The sequence below is a fragment of the Acomys minous genome, assembly GCF_964271855.1.
Source record: "Acomys minous genome assembly, chromosome: 15".
Taxonomy (NCBI): Eukaryota; Metazoa; Chordata; class Mammalia; order Rodentia; family Muridae; genus Acomys; species Acomys minous.
In genome coordinates this window covers 36,904,777-36,927,949 of record NC_140497.1, presented here as the reverse complement: position 1 = coordinate 36,927,949, position 23,173 = coordinate 36,904,777, and the positions used below count along the sequence as shown (strand labels likewise).

At 41.4% G+C, this 23,173-nt stretch overlaps 1 protein-coding gene across 14 annotated transcripts in view; it reads left to right on the top strand.

Moving 5' to 3' along the window:
* Window positions 1–23,173, top strand: part of TENM3 (teneurin transmembrane protein 3) — a 2,605,219-nt gene that overhangs the window by 2,248,677 nt on the left and 333,369 nt on the right. The gene's annotated exons all lie outside the window — the stretch shown is intronic.

Genomic DNA, 23,173 nt, shown 5'->3' with positions numbered 1-23,173 from the left:
TCAAAGTGATAATTGCCTCATTGATTGAAGATATTTGAACTCTTTAGTATAAGAAGGAGGAAAAGCTACATGGGTTTAAAAGTGTCACTGTGAAAGCCCCTTTAAAACCCATCTTCCTGAAAGAAGACTGGGAGCCCCAGGTGGCTTTGTTTCCCAGGCCTTTCTGAGACCCTAGTGGAGTTTTGGTTGGGTTTTTCTTTCCACTGACACTTGGGCTTTGATGTCTACCTCTTAGCCATTCTCTCTCTCTCTCTCTCTCTCTCTCTCTCTCTCTCTCTCTCTCTCTCTCTCCTGTTGTCACAACCTTGCCTGCCCATTCCCTGTGTGCACGTGTGAGCATGAGTTATGCGCTGTGTCTGTACTTTTTCAAAAAAAATCTTTAGCTATCATTTCATTTTCAGAGTTCTGTTTGGGTTATACGGAATATTTCCTCGCTGGGGGTTTAGGAAGGGAGATGGGGCTAGGGGGAGAAAAGAAAATATGGGTCACCCCCACACATCTTTAAAACATTTTCTTCCAGATCACCTTATGTTTTTACAAGTTAAGGTTGAATCCCAAATATCTCTGGGTATATGAAATCCATATTATTCAAGTTTTCACAGCTGTGGACGATATGGCACTTTATTCTTTGAGGCTGTTCTGTAATGTCCTGTATTAGGGTTACAGTGCTCTAAGAAGTCATGTTTGCTCCTAGTCTCTTAAAACAGTGTCAGGAAACCCAGGAACACAGAAATAAGAGCCAGAGACCAGAAAGTTATAAGAGAAAAATGCCAATATAAAATACTCTTATTTTCTAAAGTATATACAAAGCTTCATGTATTAATATCTCCAAACTCCAAGATGGCCAATTTATTTTTAAAACAAGAAACACCTGCATATTATCAACTATCACAATAACATGTTTAATTTTGAGAGAATCTTTTTGGCAGCAGATTATACTTTAAGATTTAAAATAACTCTAATGTCTTCTAATAGGCATCTTATAAGGCACAGGAGATACGTTGGGATGCTTCTTAGCTTTCTGTTAAGCTCAGTGATATTGAACTCATTGCCTTTTATTATCTTTAGCTATTATTCTAGCATACTATAATTAATGAGAAAAACAAAGTTAAAACGGTGCAATTCTTTTAATGTTACTGTGTTCTCAACTCAAGGGGAAAAAATAAGGCAAGATTACCAGAGATTTGCAAATACAATATATTTCTGGACAATCAGTTTCCACTTGAAATAGTATATGAGAGTAAAATAAACCAAATAGGAATACATTTAATAAGTAACATTCAATTGGCTGGACTCATTATATGTATATGTAAAGTTACATGTATCTGTATATACATATGTATGTACATATATGTGGCTGTTGTCATGTGTATATAATTAAAAATTTAAACTATTTAAAGAGCTTTAAACATGCATTACAATTGATAATTCAGCCAGGAGCTCTTCTGAAAAAAAATATTAAAAAGTGAAATATTTGTACCAATTTGCACTATGAAAACACTTCATCAGATTTTCCTTGTCATCTTCTCACATATGAATGAAGATATTTTCATGGGTCCTCTTCCCAGGGCTTGCCTCACAGGGAGTGAATTCTGTACAAGTGTCTTTTATTCGCCTGAAGTAATGGTCATCTCAGAGGCTTACTACCTTCACCTGCTAACCTAGGCCTAGGAAGTGTCTAGCTCCATACAGTCTAACCTAGGCCTAGAGTGTTTTCAGCCTCTGAGACTTACTGCTGAATAAGCTCACCCTTTGTAAACTCTGGCTGGCTGGTCCAACTGGGCCGTTTCGGCCTAAGCTCCTCTCCAAGCTGACTGACTCAATCTGGCTTCTCTCAGCTTCTGGCTGAATTGCTCTGCTGGGCCTCATACTGACTTTGGACCCACGTTGTAATCTTTTGGCTCCTTCTCATTCCGTGGCTCGTTTTGTTTTCACCTGTGTCTAGCTTGTTCTCTCTCTCCAACCTGTCTCTGTACCACTGTCCTGGTAAAACTGCCTCCCCTCTCCTTCTCCCTCTGAGCTGCTCCCTTTTAAGTCACCTCTCCTTGCCGTCTCTGAGAGTTGGGCATATCTTATCCTGTCAGATCTTTCTCTGATTTGTCACTTGTCTGTCCCTCAATTAGACATCACTTCCAAACATGACTGCTTCTTTCCAACACCTAACTTTACCTTCATTGTTTGGTATTAAAAGTGTGTAATAAGGGTGTGTGTGTATTCCAGCCTGAGGGATTTGAGATGTCTGATAAGGGCATGTCTGTATTCCTGGAGCCAGAGTAGCTACTTTGCTAAGTTAAAAATCCCTCCACAGAATTCTGCAGGAAGGATTCCACCATGGGGTTTGCTGCTTACAGCTTCTGCTTTCCTTTCATTTGTTCAATTACTGTCATCTCTCAATTGGGCTTCATTTCTTAAAAAAAAAAAAGTACATGACCAATAGAATATGACACCCGGACATTGGTATTAAAAATGAGGGCTAATCATATAATCGGCCCACAAAAATGACCCAAACTGACCCCTTCGTATGTTAACCTATTAGAACAATGGGTGTGTGTGTGTGTGTGTGTGTGTGTGTGTGTGTGTGTGTGTGTGTTTTAGGGAAGAGATGGTGTGGCTCTGTCCTTTTTTTTTTTAATGGCTGCAGATTTTTCTTGTTTATTTGTATTAGTTGATATTAAAAGGGGGAAATGACATTGATGCAGAGAGGAAGTGCTGTTTTACGAGTTTTGTTTCCTATCATTGTACCAAAATTATATTGACACTCACTAAGCATAGACGGATTAGACAGCGAACATTCTCTTTGCTGTCACATCCGGCATACATCAGAAGGACTCCTGAAATGTCCCCCTCAAATGTAGTATTGTACATGGATCCTTATTTTCAAACTGCACGAAATGTCTGTTTCTTATAGTCTGTGATTCATTAGCTTTATATTTACCCCATTCTTGAGGCTTCTAAATAATTGCTTCAGGAGAGAAATAGCATTTTATGTTAGTTGAAGGATTACACTGGACTCAATTATGGTATTAGTCTCTGGAGTAATATGTTTGTGTTTTTGTTTCTCTTTAAAAAAAAAAAGCCCAGCATCCAAATCATTCTGGTTGCCCTAGACAACCACCAAAGCATTTGTATTCTTATTTAGCCCAAATGCCGATTGTGTCCAACTCGTGTTAACCTTCTCTGCAAGGATCACAAATCTTTAGATAATCTCTTATATCTTAGTAATTTATTTTCTGTCAAACATATAAAACAAATCTTGGTAAAACATTCCATTAAAAAGGGAGAAGGGCTGGAGGACAGCCTGTGGTATGCGCTGCATTTTCTGGAGTCCCCTGATGAAACGCAGATGTTTCAAAGTGCCCGCAAGGATGGTTAGTCAAGACCAGACTGATCCCAGGTTAATCTCGGCGACCTTGTGCTTCTATGCTTCCTATCAAAATAGATTGCCTTCTTTCTGCTGAATGAACTCAGCTGAATTTGTAACTGATAAAGTTGAATTAAAAACACCCAAAGTGGAAATAGAACATATTAGAATTTCCATAATGGTTTACTATGCATTTCTTTCCAAAATGTTCCAAACATAATTCAGTTTGGGAGTAAATGTCTCTCTTGACTTTAAACTGTGCCAATATTTACATGAGAACCATAAGTTCAGTTCTGGGGGACATTTTTCAGTATTCTACAGTAACAAATAAGTGCATTGAGAAAGACACTGGTTGTGTGGTTGGCTCCTTTAGCATGCTCACACTGGACAACCACAGAGAATGTTCCCTGTATTTTTGGGTATTCAATTTTGAAAGCAAGTAGTAAGAGATATACTATCCTTTCTAAAAAAACCTACAAAACTGAGTTGGGGGGATGGTTCAATGGTTAACAAGCTTGCCCTATGAACATGAGAACTTAAGGTCCAATTTCCATAACCTACATAAAGCCTGCCACTGTGGCCCATGCACATTGTATTTCAGGCCCTCCATTGATAAGATGGGAGGTGGACACAAGGTATTCCTTATAAACTAAGACCAGTTAGTACGGCATAGGTGGAATACGCAGCAATGAACAGCCAAGCGACCCTGCCTCAAACAAGGGGAAAGCAAGCACTGTCACCCAACGTTGTCATATGACATTCACACATATGCGCCATGGTATGCATGCCACAGTCACATGCATGAACAAACAGGCATGCATGTGCACACAAACACACATGTTATAAATTATAGGCAACAGCTTTAATAATGTTGAGACACTTTCCAAGATAATGATTAAGAGTTATTTATCCACTTGCACAATGTCTCTGCATAAATATGAAAAACAAATGAGCAAATGAATTTTCAGACATCTCAGTTCTAGACAATTAGCAGTATGCTTTCAATATAGATTAGAAACTCGATTGAGATTGATTTCTTTATGAATACATGCTGTGGCCAACTAGAGTTGCATTTCAGATTGGGTAGCCCATGTGTCAGTGTCCTATTATCTTTAGGACTTGGATCTTTTTCTGTAATTAATACTGTATGACAGCGACCTTGTCCTATTATTTTGTTCTGACAGATATATTTAATCTTTGTGAGACTCAGAGCCTAGAGTTCAGACTTTTACAAGTATAATTTAAAGTAGGTAGTTATTGAACGTTATACAAAAGCTCTCAATCTTTCAGAGAGAAAATATAATACCCTCATGTTCATTATCTGCTGAAAAAAATGGAATTTCCAAACATGTTTCCAAAATATTTGCTTTTCAGTTTTACATATTTATATTTCTAATTTTCCTCCATGGTGAGGCATCTGCTCATGATTTCCAGCTTATTTCCAAACTCTTTTTGTGTTAATGTTTGGGTTTGATATTCAAATTCTTTATGTGCCGGATGGCTTCTGGAGATCTACCTTAGTAAGACTTTTTGAATTTACAAATTTACCTCGAAACATTAGTATGGAGTGGATCTTTATCTTCTTGGAAAATATCAATCTTATGCATACCCATTAAACACAGCCCCTGTTGTTAGTTTTGTTTGTTTTGTTTTTCTGCTCTTAGACTTTGAAAGACATTAAAGGTTGAAACCACATTTGTGGTATGTACAGTCTTTCCAAAAACTTACTTTACAAAATGCAGCTTTATACTAAAAGGAAGCTTTTCTTTGTTCTTAGAGGGGATAAGTATATTTTGAGAGAAATGTATCCTTTGGGAGGGAGAGGAAGCTGCATTCCTTTAAGATAGAAATTCTTGGCTTGATTTTTTTTCCAACAGAATTATTACTCATTAAGGTTAAAGTCAAGCTGAGATTTGGGCTGTATGTATTTTCTGCTAATTCACTTAAAAATGCCTTCCTTCCATGTATATTCCCTGTAAACGCTAAGTGCACAGGGTAATATATATGCCTGGCTTTATCTATGGCTATAGAAAACAACATAGATAAATGTCACTTTGTGCTAAAAAGTAAGCCTATCGTAATACAGAGGTCAGTCTTGAGTCATACGGCACATAAAACAGACCGGATTGTGAGTTGTGACATCTATACAGAATGTGATACTGCTGAATTTTCATATTAAGAGGTTTTGGCTGAAGGAATTCAGACACATACACAGTATGGCCCCAAATAATCTTGCCAAGAAAAGTTGAGTTTAAAATGTTGGGGAACAGATCCAAGTAGAGCCCTCAAACATGTTGCATTCATTACTCGCAGCTGTGTACATGAGACAAGTGTTTTCATCCCACCTACAACCCTTACCCAATGCTGTCTCTTTTCCTTTCTTTTTCTTTCTTTTCTCTTTTGTCTTTCTTTCTTTCTTTCTTTCTTTTTTTTTTTTTTTTTTGCCAACTTGCTGACCTTTCTGTTCCCACAAAAGTAAAAATATGATTGACAGATGGTTATGCAAAACAGTTTGGGGCAATTAAAAATGTATGTTAACATATTTTCTGTAAAAATAATACATTTAAAAAAGATATTTCTTTTTTAAAGACTTATTTATCCTGTGTATATATATATGTGTGTGTTTGTGTGTGTATGTATGTATGCACACGTGTGTGAGTGCCTGTGGAGGCCTGAAAAGAGTGCTGGACCCCTTCCGGCTGTGGTTGTGAGCTACCCTATGTCGGGCCTGAGCACTAAACGCGAGTCCTCTGCAAAAATAGCAATGCTCTTAACCACTGAGCCATCTCTCCAGCCCCTAAAAAGGCATTTCTTAGATGCCTAGCATTCTTAAATATTAGTTAAACAAAAATAAGGAGAGAACCTACTTGATCTAAAGAGGTGCATTTGGAAAAATAGAGATTTAGAGGTACTTGGGTTACCTAAGGGTGAGGATTTATCTTACAGCTGTTCGAGAAAGGGCAAAACCAGAATCCATTTCTGAAGACATGAAAGAAATGAATCCCAGCCACTACCTACCAGAAGTCACTCAGCCAGGTCTCAGGAAGTGGATGAGCACCAAGATGTTCCACAGGTGGAGTTGGCACCTATGACTACTGTGTCACATGGTCTTTAATTGTGCTTCTCTCACCAGTGGGACTGCTGTCCCTTCATCTTTATCTCTTGACCAAAAGCTTCCTGAGGATATAAGATGTGATCAGCTTAGCCAGTCTCATCCAGTCAGTGCCTGTGTGAAACAGAGTGGCAGGGGCATATGAGTTTGTGGAAACTGCTTCTGCCAATAGTTTGCTTTCTTTGGGTTAGCCACTGGTTTCATCAAACAACGGAGGAGGTGCCAGAAAGTGCAAATGGAGAATCCAAAAGGGGAGTGGACCTTTGGGAAGCTTTGCTTGGCTCGTGGGGATCTCTATATCTTCCCAGAAGTTCGTGTCTTAGGACAATAAAAATCTATTTTTAAAAAAATATATGGTGCTCAACCAAGGACAATACCAGCAGTAAACATCGAAGCCCTACTCAGATCTAGCCAATGGACAGGACATTCTACATGAACTCTGATGCCCCATATTTGACCATCTCCCCTTGGTGAGGAGGCCTGGTAGCACTCAGAGAAAGAATAGGAAGGCTACCAAGATGAGACTTGATAGGCTGTGACCATATGGTGGGGGAGGAGGTCCTCTATTGTTTTAAAATTATCTGTGTTATCTGTAGGCCCAGCTAACAATTAAGACACAGAGACTTGTTATATTTTAAAATAGCCTTTGTTAACCTGGGGCAGGGCAGATATCAATCCTCTATACTACCGCCCATAGTGGGGCAGGCATGGGATCCCTGCCTCAATCCCATGCCATCTGCTTCCAATAACTTCTATCAAGTTTCCTCCCATCCATAATCCCAAATACTTGCTCATGTTCTTTAGCTGGGCCGGATTCTCCATCCACGCCAGCTATGTGCTTCTCCTCCAGCTAACCCATGGCGGCCTTCCTCTCTTCCCTTCAGGTCTCTCTCCTTTCTCCTCGTGTAGATCTCTCTTCTTCCCAGAATTCCTCTCTCTCTCCTAGCCCCACCTATCTCCTTTGCCCTGCCCAGGTGGGATGGCTTTTTATTAAGCAAAAGGTAAGTCACAGAGACAGCAAGCAGTAATTAGCATCAAAATACATCAGACAATCCCCCAACAGTATCCCTTGGTCGTAGACCTAGGGCAGGGGAATAGGGTGAAAGCACTAGGGAGGAACAGGAGGATGCAAGTGATGGGATAATAATTGAGTTGTAATCTGAATAAATTAATTAAATTATAAAAAAAAATACATGGTGCATTTGAAAAGTACTTCATTTTGCTCACTTCCCTAGCACAGTGCTGTGATTTCTTTGGAAAGAAGTAAATAACAAAATTGAAAGGGAAACAATTTGCATTGTGGGTTGCACCCTCCATCTTTGCTAATTCTTTGCTAATGGATTCATGTTCATTTAAGTGCTTCTCTGCTCCAGTAAGCATAGAAACCAGCACTGTTTCTGCATGCATCTAAACATGTGTGACGCATGAGAACAAGGTCCATTGTTTCCCACTACCAGAATAATGTACACTCTCTAGTCTACCAGCTCAACGGATCCAGGGACACTTTATCCAGAACTATCATCAACTCCATAGTTTTCACTGGTAAAATTTTTTTTGAGTTTTTGGCTGTTGAGGATCCAAAATGAGAACAATCTGAACCTTACAGAAAGAAGAAACGTCATCTGCTGATGACACACTATTAACTATGCAAGAGGTGATAATGACTCTGGAGTTGGTGGATCACTGTGAGTTCGAGGCTAGCCTGGTCTACAAAATGAGTCCAGGATAGCCAAGGCTATGCAGAGAAACTCTGCTTCAGAAAAAAAAATCGAACTTTATTTATGTCTATCAAATCTGTCTGGCTTTTGAAGCAATGTTTAATTGTACCTCATTTCACTATTGAAATTTATTTGCGTGTACATGTATAAATAGAATAAGAGATTGCTCCTGCATGTCATATACAAGAGTATAAATACAGAAATATATGTGTATTTATTATTATGTATAGGATGCATATGCCTTAAACTATTTAGGTCCAGTATTCACTTTCTGATGGTAGTGGTGATAGTGACGGTGGGTTTTGTTATTTTAAAATAGTTTTAGCTTTTATTATTTGTGTGTGTGTGTGTGTGTGTGTGTGTGTGTGTGTGATCCTGATGCAGTGCAAGGCCTCGTGCATTCTAAGTAGGTACTTGACCCCAGAGTTCCATCTCACCCTCATGTGCAGTAATATGAATTATCTTCAAGATTATATGTAGAGTGTGACAAGTACAGTGACTTGGGTGTTTTCTTAATACAGGGAATATTTGCAGTACCCAAATAGCATTCAAGTGCCAGGAGCCGGAGCCCGTCAGGGCTAGAAGGGGAGGCGTGCCAACTGGGGCATGAAGGTCCAGTGAGAGGTCCCCAAGGGAAGAAAAAGGCTCTAGTAAGAGGAAGGGAGGACCTGTGAATACCACAGTATATGTCCGAAGTTAGCACAGACTAAGAAGCTATAGCACAAAGCATCTTATAAATTTGCTGAAGAGTTTGAAGGTTTTCCGTCTTAGTGGCACTGGGTGTGGGGGGGGTGGTGCTCACTTAAACCGTTTCCAGTTGAAGACTACTACTCTCACTATATATTTTTTTGCAAGGATTTTTTCCGGATACAATATGAAGAGTATAGTAGAGGAAAACAAAGATGAAAGGGGGCATCATAACGCATCAGTTGCTGCATTAACAAAGGAGGTGGCCACGATGATGGGACAGAGTAAATGACGCAGAACGTGTAGAACGGTTTGTTGTGGGAAGTGGGGGAAGATAGAGAGGATGGGCAAGATTTACTGGTACCCAAGTTTGTGTTTTGAGCATTTGGATGGATGGGAAGTTTCCTTTTACGACACAGGGAATGCAGGAAGAGATAGACATTTGTAGACAGTTATTATTTTTTTTATTGTTTTGTTATTGAGCATGTTGCCTTTAAAGTTCCTATGGGGAGAGCCTGTAGAAGACACTAAGTGATTGGCTATGAGCCTGGATGGCAAGTCAAGCCACTGAATAACAGAATTTTTGATTTAGACGTTGGGGAGATGGCAATGACCTAGAAACTCAGAGAGGAACAGACAAAGAAGGGAGTATGGGCATTTAGGCAGAGGGAGTAATTCCTAGTGTGCTAGGAAAAGTGTAGAGCCATAGCTGAGAAAAGTCAGATTGTCAAGTACACCACATAATTGGAATGAACTCTTTAGTCAGTGTGAGCCACTTGATGGTTTGCACTGGGAAGATGGTTTGCAAATAAGTCATTAGGGTGATTTAGGTGGACTGTGGGTTGGAGTCGGGATGCAGAGACCATGCAGGGCGGGGGGTGGGGGGTGGTTGTAAAATAAATGTGATGAGACTTAGAGGTTGGGAAGTTTCCTAAGTGACAAGTGTGGATGAGGGAGGTATCTGTGGAAATGGAAGGGCGGCCGCCGCTTCTGCGTGGAGATGCCAAGAATTGAGAAGAAGATCCTGTTGAAAATGGTTATAACTTTAGGGTCAAAAAAAAGGGAATCACAAGAGCCTGGATTGGGGAAGCGTCTAAGTCCTGCATGTATATGTTATGATTTATTTCAAAGGATTGTAATTGAAAGCTCATATATCAGACTATTATAAAGTTTGTTATTCACGTTTCTCTGTGTCTGTCTATGCACGCGTATGAATGATATACGTTTGCGCGTGAGTGTGGGCACACGCGTACCACAGCATTCCTGTGGAGGTCAGAGAATAACCCAGGTGTAACTCCCCACCTTCCAGTTTGTTTGAGACCGCAGCTTGGCTCTAGGTGGGTGTGAGGATCCGAACCCAGATCCTCACTCTTGCACAGCAAGCATTCTTACCCACTTAGCCATCTCTCCAGCCCGGTCTTTCTGTTTTCACATTGCATCTCAGCTAGTAGACCAGAAGACATTATGTTTTCCTTTGCAGTACAGTATAAAAACAGCAACCACAAAAGACTTAGACAGTCGTTCTAAAACAGAGTTGAATGAGAGACCTCAGCAGTCCTTGCCAAGTGATGATCAGTCATCTTGGCTGGCTGGGCCACTCTGAGGAAGCCCAAGAACGCAATGCAGCCATCATAGCTGAACCTAAGGTCTGGCCACCGGGCTTTTGCAAACAGTCAGCAGAACGCTGGATGCAGAAAAGATGTGGGCCACTTCCATAGGGATTGCCAAGGCACAAGTGCTTCTTCACTGGTATCCTTGAAGTCCGTAAAAACAAATCCTGGACGTGTCCCAGGAAGAATCTGATGCAAATTCAAACCAATCAAGAAGGCTAGATGCCATTTCCACTTGTCTGTTCTGGGGTACTATGGGACGCATCGTCACGGTCTTTTCTGGTAGTCTTTGCCAGTGCCGTGGTTTTATGGAAGTTATGGTTTTGTTCAAGAGAGAAAGCTATTTCCCTCCAGTTGTATTGCTCCAGACAGTCTCTACAAATACAGCGTTTTTATACCATGACTCCCCTATCTTCAGCCTTTATACTCTAGGTGAAGCTTTTCCTATAGTGTCTGTGCGCGAGCGCGTTGGTTGTCACTGTTGTATGTTTCTGTAAGGGATTCAATCCCCCACCACCACCACCACCACCACCAAAACCGTTCGAATTCCCAATGAAAAGAAAGAGAGGAGTCTCCAGCCTGTGGACCTGGTGTGAAGATGCTTTTAAAAACCCTGGCAATTGAAAGCTGCTTATAATACAGAGATTAGACATTCCGTCTCCAGCTTGGGAACAGCACTGGCATCAGCTGAACAGGCAACTGTCGGCCTCCCTGCCTGCCGTCTCCGGGCTAGGGAAAGGCCCCGAAGGAGCAGCTGCCAGCAGGGAGGAGTGTGGGAAAAATAGGAAATTGATTTGAAATAGGACAGGAGAAAAAGCGCAAGAGTGAATTTAAGAAGAAAATTTCAAATATTCCCTTTTTAGGCATATGCAGTTGCTGCCTCTCTGCAAGATGATCGTAATCTTTAGTGCTTCCCTCACGAGGGAAGGGAGGCGGCGACCCTACAGCTAGGTCGTGTGGCAGAAGGACCGGAAGATGGTTTCTTTCTTCATATTTGTAAGAAAAGTGATACGGATTCGCGTTCTACTTTATTTTACTATCCATCTTGACCTTTCTGAAATAAAGAGTAGAATATTGTAAACATTCTAATTTTAGAACAAGAAAAGCAGATTTTCCCCCCTCTACTAGGTATAATGATATTAATTTAAATCTCATTAATCAGAGGAGATTGGGCAGCTTCATGTTTGACTGTGAAGGTGGCAAGGATTCTAATTTTCAGGTGACAGCAGGCCTTGCCTTTGCAGATGCCTTTAGGCGCATCTCGCTGCCTTTCTCTGCTTCTTTGCCTAAGGAGTCACCGTGTTAACAATATTTAGAATCGCTAAAAAGTAAGAGATGCGTTTGCCTTACAGAGAAGCACACTTCTAGGTAAGTAACCCCATGAATATAAAATGAACAGTTCACCCTGACCCTCTCTGTCCTGAGAGAAGGCGACAAAGCTAAGTGGGGTTACGTTTCCACTAGGGTCTGGCATGGGGTGATACCGCGTGATGCAGGAGGCAGGTGATGCTCTCATCCTTCACTTATGGAGAGGCACCTTTGAGTAGAGCGCTTACTTACTTGAAGCCACTGAGGGATGTGGAGTCATTAGAGGAAGTCTTACAGCACAGGGGTCGTGTGCGGCATCACGACAGCTCAGTTAGCAGCACACCTCGTCGAGGACAGTGAGCCCATGGGATTGTTAGGAGCAGAAATCTTTCCATCACTCGTGACAAAGCAGCCCTCATCACAGCTGAACACAACCCATTGCTCACGTGCCTGTGGCACACTGGTTGTGTGAGCAAGCCTTCTGTGCCACCCATTGTATGACAGCATAGGGCAGGCGATTATAAGTACATAAACCTGGATATGATTATAAAGGTGATATCACTGGCTAGTGTATTCATTAGACTTTAGCTCTAACCATTATTCTAGAATGTACTAATTTCTGTTTGTCTAAAATATGCGTGTTTTCCACCATCTGCCATGGTGTCCCAGCAATGACGTCATATAGCTCTTGGTCGTCACTCCTTGATTGCATCAGAAAGCCATACCAAGTAGTTGGCCTATACGTCCTAAGTTTGTACAAAGCTCATACAGTGAGCGAACTGCCCAGTGGCCCAGTTCTCAAAATATATGCCTGTCATTAACAGTGAGCGACTGTATGTAAAGGAGGGGAAGAAATAAGTACATATTGTATGTATGTTCTGTCCTTCTTACCAACCATGTCATGGGGACATGATAACATAGCTGTCACACACCATGTCACCTCTCTTAGATCCTAAAAAATTACCAATGCTATCCTTTGAAGAAACAAACAAAATTTCTCACTTTCTTTTTTAGTCCTGGTACTGGATCAAGAATGGGGTTTTGTGCATACTAGATGGGAACTCTATCACTGAGGGACTGGGGAAGTGGCTCACTGGTGAACAATACTTGCGGTTCTTGCAGAAGACCATAGTTTGCTTGTCAGCACCCACTTTGCGAGGCTCACAGTTGCCTGTAACTCCGGGTACAGAGGATCTGATATCCTCTTCTAGCCCTTATGGGTACCCATCTGCTTGTACACACATGTACAGGCACACACACATGGGTGCACACGCACATACACAAATAAAACAACTCAGAAATCAGAACACTATATCACTGAATTCTATCCCAAGCCTTTTGACTCTCACGTGCATTGGAATAAGGCTGCTCGTTCCCCACCAGGGAATGTAACACAAGAATTGTAATTAAGACAGAACTAGGTGGTCTTTTGCTTTCTTTTGTTTTGTTTAGTTTTGTTTTTCAAGACAGGGTTTCTCTGTGTACTCCTATAGCTATCCTGGATCTCACTCTATAGACCAGGCTGGCTTTGAACTCACAGGGATCCACCCACTTCTGCCTCCAGAGTGCTGGGACTACAGGTTTGCACCACCACGTCTGGCAACACTAGGTGTTTTGAATGACCTATCCTCACTAAGCAATCTACATACAGAAATTACGATGAGGGAACTTTATTTCAGTCTTCAAAAACAGGTAAATCTACTGGCGTCTGCAGTTGCGCAAATAATGAGGACAGGACCCCCAAAGTCAAAATAAACCTGTGAGCAACTTTATTCACCAAGTATCAGGGCTGGGGTTGGGGGTGGGGATTCTATCCAGCTAGGGTCCCAGCTCTGGAGCTGAAACTGCAGCCCTGGAGGTAAGGAGTAGGTTCCCTTGAAAGCCACAAAACCAGAGGTCCCAGGGAATAATTAAGGAAGAATTCAGTCCAAGGTATGGCAGTTGAAGGATATCTGTTTAAACTCAGGGTCAATTAACATTTCCCATAACTAAGGTGAATCTAGGGCAAAGAGCACTCAGCAAAATGAGTTACATATCTGACAATGGGGGCCATGCTGGCCCTTCAAAAACCGTAACCTGAAATTTATAATGGGCAACTATGCAAATGAACAAATAAAGCAATCGTACGCATGAGGCACAATGGGATAGAAAAGGAAGAAACGTCAGAAGCGAGCAATACAAACCGGAGGGTACTGGGGACTTTGTTCAGTGTCTGCACTTTTGCCCAGTGTCTGAGGTGCAAAACTCGCATGGCAAAACCCAACAAAAACAACAAAACAGCAACAACACAACAAAGGAAAGTCAGGAATGCTGGTAAATGCGGCAAATGGGGATTGAGTCTGGAGGATGGGATAATTCAAGGTCAGTCTTGGGTACATATCAATTCAAGCCCAAAGTGGGGTACCTGAGACTCTGCGGAGAGACAGAGAGTGAGGGAGGCATTTAAAAGAGAAAGAAAGAATGTAGAAGTCTTGGAAGGCTCCTTTCACAGGGGGGAAAGTATGGATAAAGATGTCTCAACACCATGAAGTCTGAGGAGGCTCCATGCCCAGATCTCAAGATTCCTGTTTTCTGGAGAATTCATGTTTCATCTCACCATTCATGTCGTCATTTTTAAGGTGATACAAACCATATCTATATATAATACTTACGTTTTTGGTCTTTTGTTTGTTTCTTTGGTTGTTTTTCATGACAGGGTTTCTCTTGTAGTCCTGGTTGTCCTGGACTCTCTTTGTAGACCAAGCTGGCCTCAAACTCACAGAAATCCTCCTGCCTCTGCCTCCCGAGTGCTGGAATTACAGGCATGAGCCACCATACTCTGCTTAAAATTTACTTATTTAAAAAGATAAGTTCTCCCTATATATACCAGGTTGGCCTTGAACTCAAAATGCCAGGACTCAACGTGTTAGGACCTCAGGTATGGTACACCCTGCCTGGCTATTGATGTGGCCTTGCTTTATGCCCCTTCGTTTTGCAGTGAGTTCACTTTAGCATCAGCCACACGGTGTTTTATTCAGGTACTCTAAAGTATGGATAAGAAGACACCTGTGTATCTGAATTTCAGCTGGTGATTTTCCCAATTCGGATGATAAGAATTCATGGTTACTTAAAATCGTTAAAGATGATCACCAACAATAGAATTAGCTTTGTGTTGCACAAATGTCCTACTGTAATTTAGGACTTTCTCACTATCATAAATTGCTATTAATCACACCCTAATCCAAATGTACTTTCCAGGTCAGAGAATTTCTAATTCTAAGCATCCTTCTGAAACCGCCAGAAAAGTCTTTGAAGCAGACTTACTCAACACCACCCTGTGGAATACAGACCCCCTGAAGGTGTGATTATTTAACATGGATTTGTGCCTGCCACTGAGAGCATTTCTGCTTATCCCGTCTGCTTGCGTCATCTGAACCAACCCTGTCTTAACTGTAGTTAAAGTGACATAGTGACCTAATGGGTGACATTATGAAATTAGTTCTAAAGCACCCTAGCTTACTTCACCTCAATCTTTGAGGTTCATTGAAGTGATCACGCTGCACAAACTTTTTTGTTGAAAATCTTGCAAAGGCCCTTGGCCAGAAATAACAGAGTTCTGTGTGTTTTCACAGTGCTTTCCGTTTTGAAGTCAAATTACCACCATAAATGATAAGCACTAAAGTTGTCTGGGTTGTCTGCTGTCAGGATCTTCGGGGGAACTTGTGCCTCAGTGGTCATGATTTCTTGTTTGTCGAAGCCTCCGAAGCCATGGTCAGTTAGCTTGGCATCAGTCAGATGCCCTTATTGTTAACCTTACCATGGTTTTGGCAGACCCCATTCCTTCCGCACCAGTTCTCCTAAGAGAAAAAGAGAGGGCTAGAAGTTCATGATCACTCAGAAGTTGAAAGCTCCCAGGATGAGACAAAGAACCAGAATCCTCCTTACCCACAAGTCTCTGCGTTACTGATACATTTCCCACCCATATATACCTTTTCATTGCCAGCCATGTATAAAAAGGGGAGGGGACTATTTTATATGTTTTTTTTCCTGCCGGAATTGCTTCTAGAAAGACCCTAAGCATACTTGCTTTTTAGAAATTGGTACAGACCCTTTTTAGGAATTTGTATTAAAAAAAAATTGGTGCTGTCATTGCTCCCCACTCCCCTCCCTCAGAGCACTTAAATAACAGAGACACAGTATTTTCCCCCCAAACTTTAAACTAGGTTGCTCTTTGTGGATTAAGGAAATCTTTTCAGTTAAAAATACTTAAGGTGTTTTGGGCACATAGAAGTCATTCAATAAATGTGAGTGACTTAAAATATAGAAGCAGAAGAAGAAGAAGGAGGAGGAGGAGAAGAAGAAGAAAAAGAAGAAGAAGAAGAAGAACAAGAACAAGAACAAGAAGAACAAGAACAAGAAGAAGAACAAGAACAAGAAGAAGAACAAGAAGAACAAGAACAAGAACAAGAAGAACAAGAACAAGAACAAGAACAAGAAGAACAAGAAGGAGAAGAAAGCTAGCATGTACACTAGTCTCCTCTCTTCATTTCTCTACAGATTTTCTTTTGAACAACCATTAAGTCTGACATTCACTCCATTTTTGTTCTAGAAATTGTTATCCTTTAGCTCACAAATTGCCTCTTTCTGCCAATTTCAACAGCTCCCACTGTCCTAAGATTCAGTCTGCAAGGCGGGGTCTTGTTAACCATCCCTGACCTGTTGCCAATCCCAGATCATGAAGGCTGCGCTCCAGGGCGGGAGACAATGCTCACTTTCTCCACTTTCCTAGAAGTCGCCTTCTGCCTCCCTAGCACTGATCTCGTCTACACACTGCTCCTGCTATGTCAGGAATCCCCCAAGATTCAAGGTGGGTGCTTGCCTTTCTCGGCTTACACGTTGCCTCCAGATCTCCGCCATGATCATAAATAACACCCGTGTGGAGCTGGACCTGTGACTCTCTGGTGCAGAACTCCATCACCGTTTTCCATCCCCATCTTCTAGCTGGCACATTGATAGCCTTTTGTCCTTCCATCAAACTTTATTCCTTTCTCGGGCTTCCGTTTCTAGTGGAGGGTCTGAGAGTTTGTGGTCCTGGGTGACCTCCGCACTTTGTAATTAGAGAAGCCATTAACAGGATGAAAGAGAACCAGGTGTGGTGGCGCATGCCTTTAATCCCAGCACTCGGTAGGCAGAGGCAGGCAGAGTGCTGTGAGTTCGAGGCCAGCCTGGTCTACAAAGAGCATTCCAGGACAGCCGAGGCTACACAGAGAAACCCTATCTTGAAAAACAAAACAACAACAACAACAACAACAACAACAACAAAAATGTGATATTAGGAGATGGTTAAAAGTTTAGCCACAATGTTGGATTTTAAGGGAAGATTAAGGATTAATCATCTTCAAGCACATGAAAGTCCTTATTGAGAAAATGGTGGTTAGGTGATCCTCACTAATACTTGGTTCTAGTGAAGCATTCTCTGGAAACAGTGGCTTGTAGAGGGAGACTCTCAAAACAGTGAGTAAACACTGTCATGGATTAGTCGGCAGGATATGGCGTAGTACAGCCTTAATAAAAACCCAATTCCTCAGGACACGGTGTTGGTATTCATGGCCTGTATTTGAAAGAGAGGCGAGAGACATTGTCAGCCTAGATCATGTATTATGTCTATGTCCAGTGTGGAAATCTTGTGATTTTTATGACAAAAACATATGTATTATAGAGTTTATAATAACAACTTGAACTATCAATAGTGGTAAGTGCCATTAGGTCACAATTTTTTCCCCTCAAAATGTATGTCACCTTACATGGTAGGATTGTAGAGGAAAGGAAGAGGAGAGAGAGGCACAGTAATTAATTTTAAAAATACTTTATCATAGTCTAATAAATGCAATCGTTTGAACAATTTTGGTTAACAAGGTGTTTATTTCATCTGGACTATTTTTTTTTTTTAGTGACCTATCCATCCACAAAACAATGCCTACTTAGTGCCTACTTTGTTCCTGTTACGGAGTCAGCAGAGAAATTGTTTATTTTCCAGAAATCCTTTTCACCCAGCAGTCTTTGCCTCTGTGGTGTGTTTATGGTCAGGATGAGTTAGGGACAAGAAGACAGGCGCAGAATGTGGTATGAAAATTGATAGAAATGGGTGTTTGCCGAGCTCAGTGGGCTCACACAGAGGGACCCTTCCGCTGGTTTTGGCCAATCAGGGAAGGCTGAAAGATAGAAATTCCTTTGTGTCACGTGATTGGTCAAGTCAAAAGGACCTATGCCACGCATATAGCAAAGTGATTTATAAAATGATTTTCTCATGTGCTTTATGTTCGCAAAACAAAGGAACGCATTAAAAGCTTAATGTATGTGTCTGATTCATGACAACACCACAAGCCAGCACATTGCTGATTATCAACGTTCATTTGCCGACAAAGATCCAGAACTGATCAGAGCTGCTGATCACATGGAAACTTTTGATGTTATAGAATTTAAAGAGCAAACATCAAGCGCTGGGTTCATTACATGGAGGGGCCGACTGGTATCTAAGTCTCACCAGGACATGCAGCTTCTCTGATGATGTGCCATCGTTCTTTCAGGAATAAGTAGTTCTTGGTTTTCTGAAACAAAGAAAAATACAGTAATTTTTGGGAATTCATAGACATGCTGTCTAGTTTTTTGGGTTTTGGTTTTTTTGTTTTTTGTTTTTTGTTTTTTACATGAACTGACATGGTTCCGAGGCCAATGTTTTGCAGAATAGAGAAGGGACTAGCTGAGAATGAGTAGTCCAGATTGACGCCATCGCTGTTTAATTGAAATCATTCATTCATGTTTATTTATCGCATCTGCCTTTAGTCAACTTGAACTGTCAGAGTATGATAACGCACAAAACACCCCTCCAAGATGTATTCCTATTTGCAAGACCTAACGTTAGGTGAACCCCAGTAGGTTGCCATGCATGGATAGACAGTGCCATCCCTGGGCGGGCCTGGGAATTAGTATCGTAGCTCTTGTGCTAGAGATGAACAGTGTTCCTTGCACCTTGGGCCCCTGCTGCACTCCTGGAGTCCGGAACTCCATAGTTAGAATGAGTCTCTTCACTTCCTAGCACTGGAGACTCTGCCTTCTAAAGTTGCCTTTGGGGGGGTGTTTGGCCTGGTCCCTCCGTTCTCACTGTACGTTCAGTTCCTGACATCCCTTCCCCTGGCTAACTCTTGCTGGCCATCGTATGCTTTCTTGAAACTGTGCGCCCCTATCCTATCCTATCCAGCTCGCTAGCTACCAGGTCCGTCGAAATGATCTCCTCTCTCCCACTTGGAAGCCTGCCAGGGAGGAGGCAGGCGCTCACCAAGCCGCCCGGCTGCAGTGCCTTGCTTGATTGCCCCCTGCAAGGAATCCAGACCTCATCACACAGAACCGCTCCCTGCTTTTCTCCTCTTCCGTGTCTGTCCAGACTGGTGAGGACCCAGCAGGCCGCTGCCCAAGGTCATCCAAATTAGGACAGAGGTAAGGACCAGCTCTTCTGGTACGCACAGGATGACTGCATAACAAAATGAAGGGTTTCCGGTTCTTTATCACTTATTTGACTTGAGAAGAATTATCTTTCTTTGGGTGAAGAAATTTAATGGCTTTGAAAGCAAAGGGAAAAAAAAAAAAGAAACCCTTACATTTTAGAAATGATTCCACATGCGGCTGTTGCATATAGTTGTGGAATAAATATGTGTATTTTGGGTGGAATTTGTCTGTTGGGTAAATTAAAAATATCACCTCGATTTGATATGAGGTCTTTAGAGTTGTGGAAGCCACCCATGGAAAATTATGAACTGGACCATTTTTAAGCCTTTATTTCTGATGTTGTGCATATGACCCTTGAACTACATTAGAAATTAGAACCAGAAATATGGTTTAAGCACACCTTTACATCAACTTATAATACAGATAATTTGATTGTTATAAAGTTATGTGTGCTACTGATTTAAAAAAAATGCTTTCCAAAACTTGATATAAAATCTAAAATTTCATGCACAGCATATGATCAGAGTAATTTTATAATTATTGTGTACCAATTGATGTCAGCATAATTATTATGTACCAACTGATGCTAGCATACTGTAATTTTGGTAACAGTTTCTTTGACATACTTTTAAAGAAACAATATGTATGTATGTATGTATACATACATATACTATTCACTTTACATCCCAATTGCAGCTCCTTTCTCTCCTTCCGGTCCCACACTCTCACCCTCTTTCCCCTCTCCCCCTCCCCTTCTCCTCAAAAAAGGAGAGGCCCCACTTTACCCACTCACCAAGGCACATCCGGTCAGAACTAAACACATTCTCTTCCACTGATGCTAGCTAGACAAGACAGCCCAGTTAAGGGAAAGTGACGCAAAAGCGGACAACAGAGTCCATGCCGGAGACAGCCCGTGCTCCACTTGCTAGGGGGCCCACATGAAGACCAAGCCACCCATCAGTTGACATCTGTGTAGGGAGGGCCTAGATCCAATTCACGCTTGGTCATTGGTTGGCACTTCAATCACTCTGAGGCCCCATGGGCCTAGGTTAGTTGAGTCTGTTGGTCTTCTTGTGGAGTTCTTGTTCCTTCTGGGTCCTTCTATCCTTTCCCCTACTCTTCCACAGGACTCCCAACTTCTACTTAATGCTTGGCTGTGGGTCTCAGCATCTGTTTCTATCAGCTGCTGGGTAGGACCTCTCAGAGGACAGCTATGCCAGGCTCCCATCTGCAAACGTAGCAAAGTGTTGTTAGTAGTATCAGGGCTTGGCTCTCTCCCATGGGGTGGGTCAGTTCTTAGCTGAATCCTTCTACTGACAGACACATACTGTCACATGATAACCCTCAAGCCAAGACTTGGGTTTTCTGATTGTTTTTATTCCCCTCCAAAATTTCCAGCGTGCAAACAATAGTAATATCGCCACACCTTTTTATTTACCCTCTTGAAGTATTTTCAAAAACAGGAGAAGTTAAGGTATTAGGTCTTTTTATTCCCTCATCTGAAACCCATAGATTACCATTTGGAAATTGGAGCATCAAGTTTCCGAGTAGGTGATGTAGCTTGACACTGATAATTTTGCCTTAGCAAATTAGGTACCCGTTTGAAACCAGTTTTGACTATTGAATCAATTCTGTGACACTGTTGTTTGACTCAGGAGCCACTCACACTTGAGACTTAGCCTAAGCCTTGCTACCCTGTAAGTAGGTGGGTACACTTTTAGCCTCTTTAGTTTCCAGTACCGTCGTCTGTAAAATAGAATACTACTCCTTCTTACTTAAACGAGCTTAAAGAATTTAAGTCATATGTATCAGCTCAGGGTATAACACTTGTCTACTATGCCAATGACCCTACATTTGATTTTCAGGGCAAAAAAGAAATATATATATATATATACACACACACACACACACACCAAATGCTCAATATGATGCCATCATGGCAGGAGATGCTCTGTGTTGGTATTATCTTTACCATCGTCACATATTAATGTTGCTATACACTTGCTTGAGTTTTTGTATTGTGCTGCTAGTATCTCGGACAGTCTGGTTTCCGTGCTCAATGATTCATCCTAGTTTCGGTTGCATTCTCTGAGTCTTCAAGGCTGCAGGCCTATGTAGGGAGAGGCCAGAGGCCAGAGGCACCGTGAATATGCAGCTGACTTAGTACCAGTTTGAGGGAGCAGCTCATTCATAGGCCCTTTTAAAAAAAAAAACAATTTGCTTTGATTTGGTTTGGTTCATGCATTTTTAAAAATCTTCCTTGTGGTGTGTAGTCATTAGGGTTTTATGCCTAAAGAACTGAATTCAGTTATAAGTAAAATTCATTTAATATTGCAAGTATGGTTCCATGTGGTTATTTATTCACAACATAAAATAGCCACATAATCCAACATATTTAATAGTGTGTGCTTGTGCGGCTGTAGGGAATTCTGCAGATCTTCGACAAGAACTACTTCGGTTGTGAAAGGCAGTATCCTTAACCCCAACATCATCAATGCAGTGAATGATGGTTGAAGAAAACAAGAAATGAATGTATGCCTCCTGTCTGTACAGTTCCCCCGCGGGGCACTTTGGTGGACTCCTGCATTTAAAAGATGGTAGTGACTGGATAAATGGATGGGTGTGGTCATGGCTTTTCTTGGAAGATGTATGTAGACCCAGTGTTCATATTTCAGTAAAGGAAGCAGTTAAAAAAAAAAACCATGTCTTCCTCTGCCTTTTCCCCATCAGCTGCTTCTGCCACTACTCAGCCTCTGTGAAAGTCAATCCTTGATAGTTCTCAAGGGATGTTGTCTTTGTCTAATTTGTAATCATCATTTTTGTATTCAGAAAGGCTGGAACTAGACACATATGTAGCATCCTTCTAATATAATGCTACATAAAAAATTTGCCTAACCTGAATCTGATATTTATAAGTGAGCATTGCTCAATTAGCATTTTAAATTGGAATTTTAATAAATGCTATCAATCAGTGACCAATTTGCATAGCATTTATCTGGGGAAATGAGTGTGCCAAATATCGGTCTTCTTAAGATCCATCTTGCCCCAAACTGTGATTTATTTAAGCTCTTCCAACCATTCATTCTTCCATTAGAGCGCCCATCTTCCCTTGTTCTTATGTTCTGGTCCAGGTCTACAAATGTGTGGTCATCAAAATCGAGAGCTACATTTCCCAAGGACAGATAAGCCCTTGCGTCTTTAGCGAATTTGAACTGTGCAATGTTCTGCCTATTTAGTGTCTCTAGGACTCCAAGAGCAGCTTCTCCACGCTCTGTTTTCAGGTTATGTAGTGTGTATTTGCAATGACTTGGGGCTGTCCACCCCGAGAAAAGCCAAGCATCGCACACTCTGTGAAATGATTCTTTTCAAAACAGTTGATTTAGGAAGGCATTTGTTTTAAGAGCTTAGATTTTTTTTTTTGTGGTGTGTGTGTGTGTGTGTGTGTGTGTGTGTGTGTGTGTGTGTGTGCCCTACAAAATATCCATTGTTCTCTTTTTTGACCCAATTTTACTAAAGAGAATTTCAAAACCTTGAAATAACTTCAAATTTCAGACTGTCAAAGGAATGTCTAAATTTTAAATAATTGCTGTTTTAAAGTAACATCGATGATATCCTAGTAATGCCAAATTAAAGGTCCCATATATCTATCGATCACTCATGACACAGTCTGGAATAAGATGTGTTTGGTGAATCATGGTTTTTAGAAGGACCTTCGTCATGAAAAGGATAGAACAGTACGATGCAAAGGCTTCACTTAAATATGGAGCAGCAACAGCTATTTCTAGATATGACGATGGATGTGTGAGAAGGTAATGGAGATTGAGAAGGGGAAGTCTCTGCTGGGAGAGGTAAAGCTAGCATGTAGTCCTCCTTCCCCGAGCCCCCCAGGAGGACA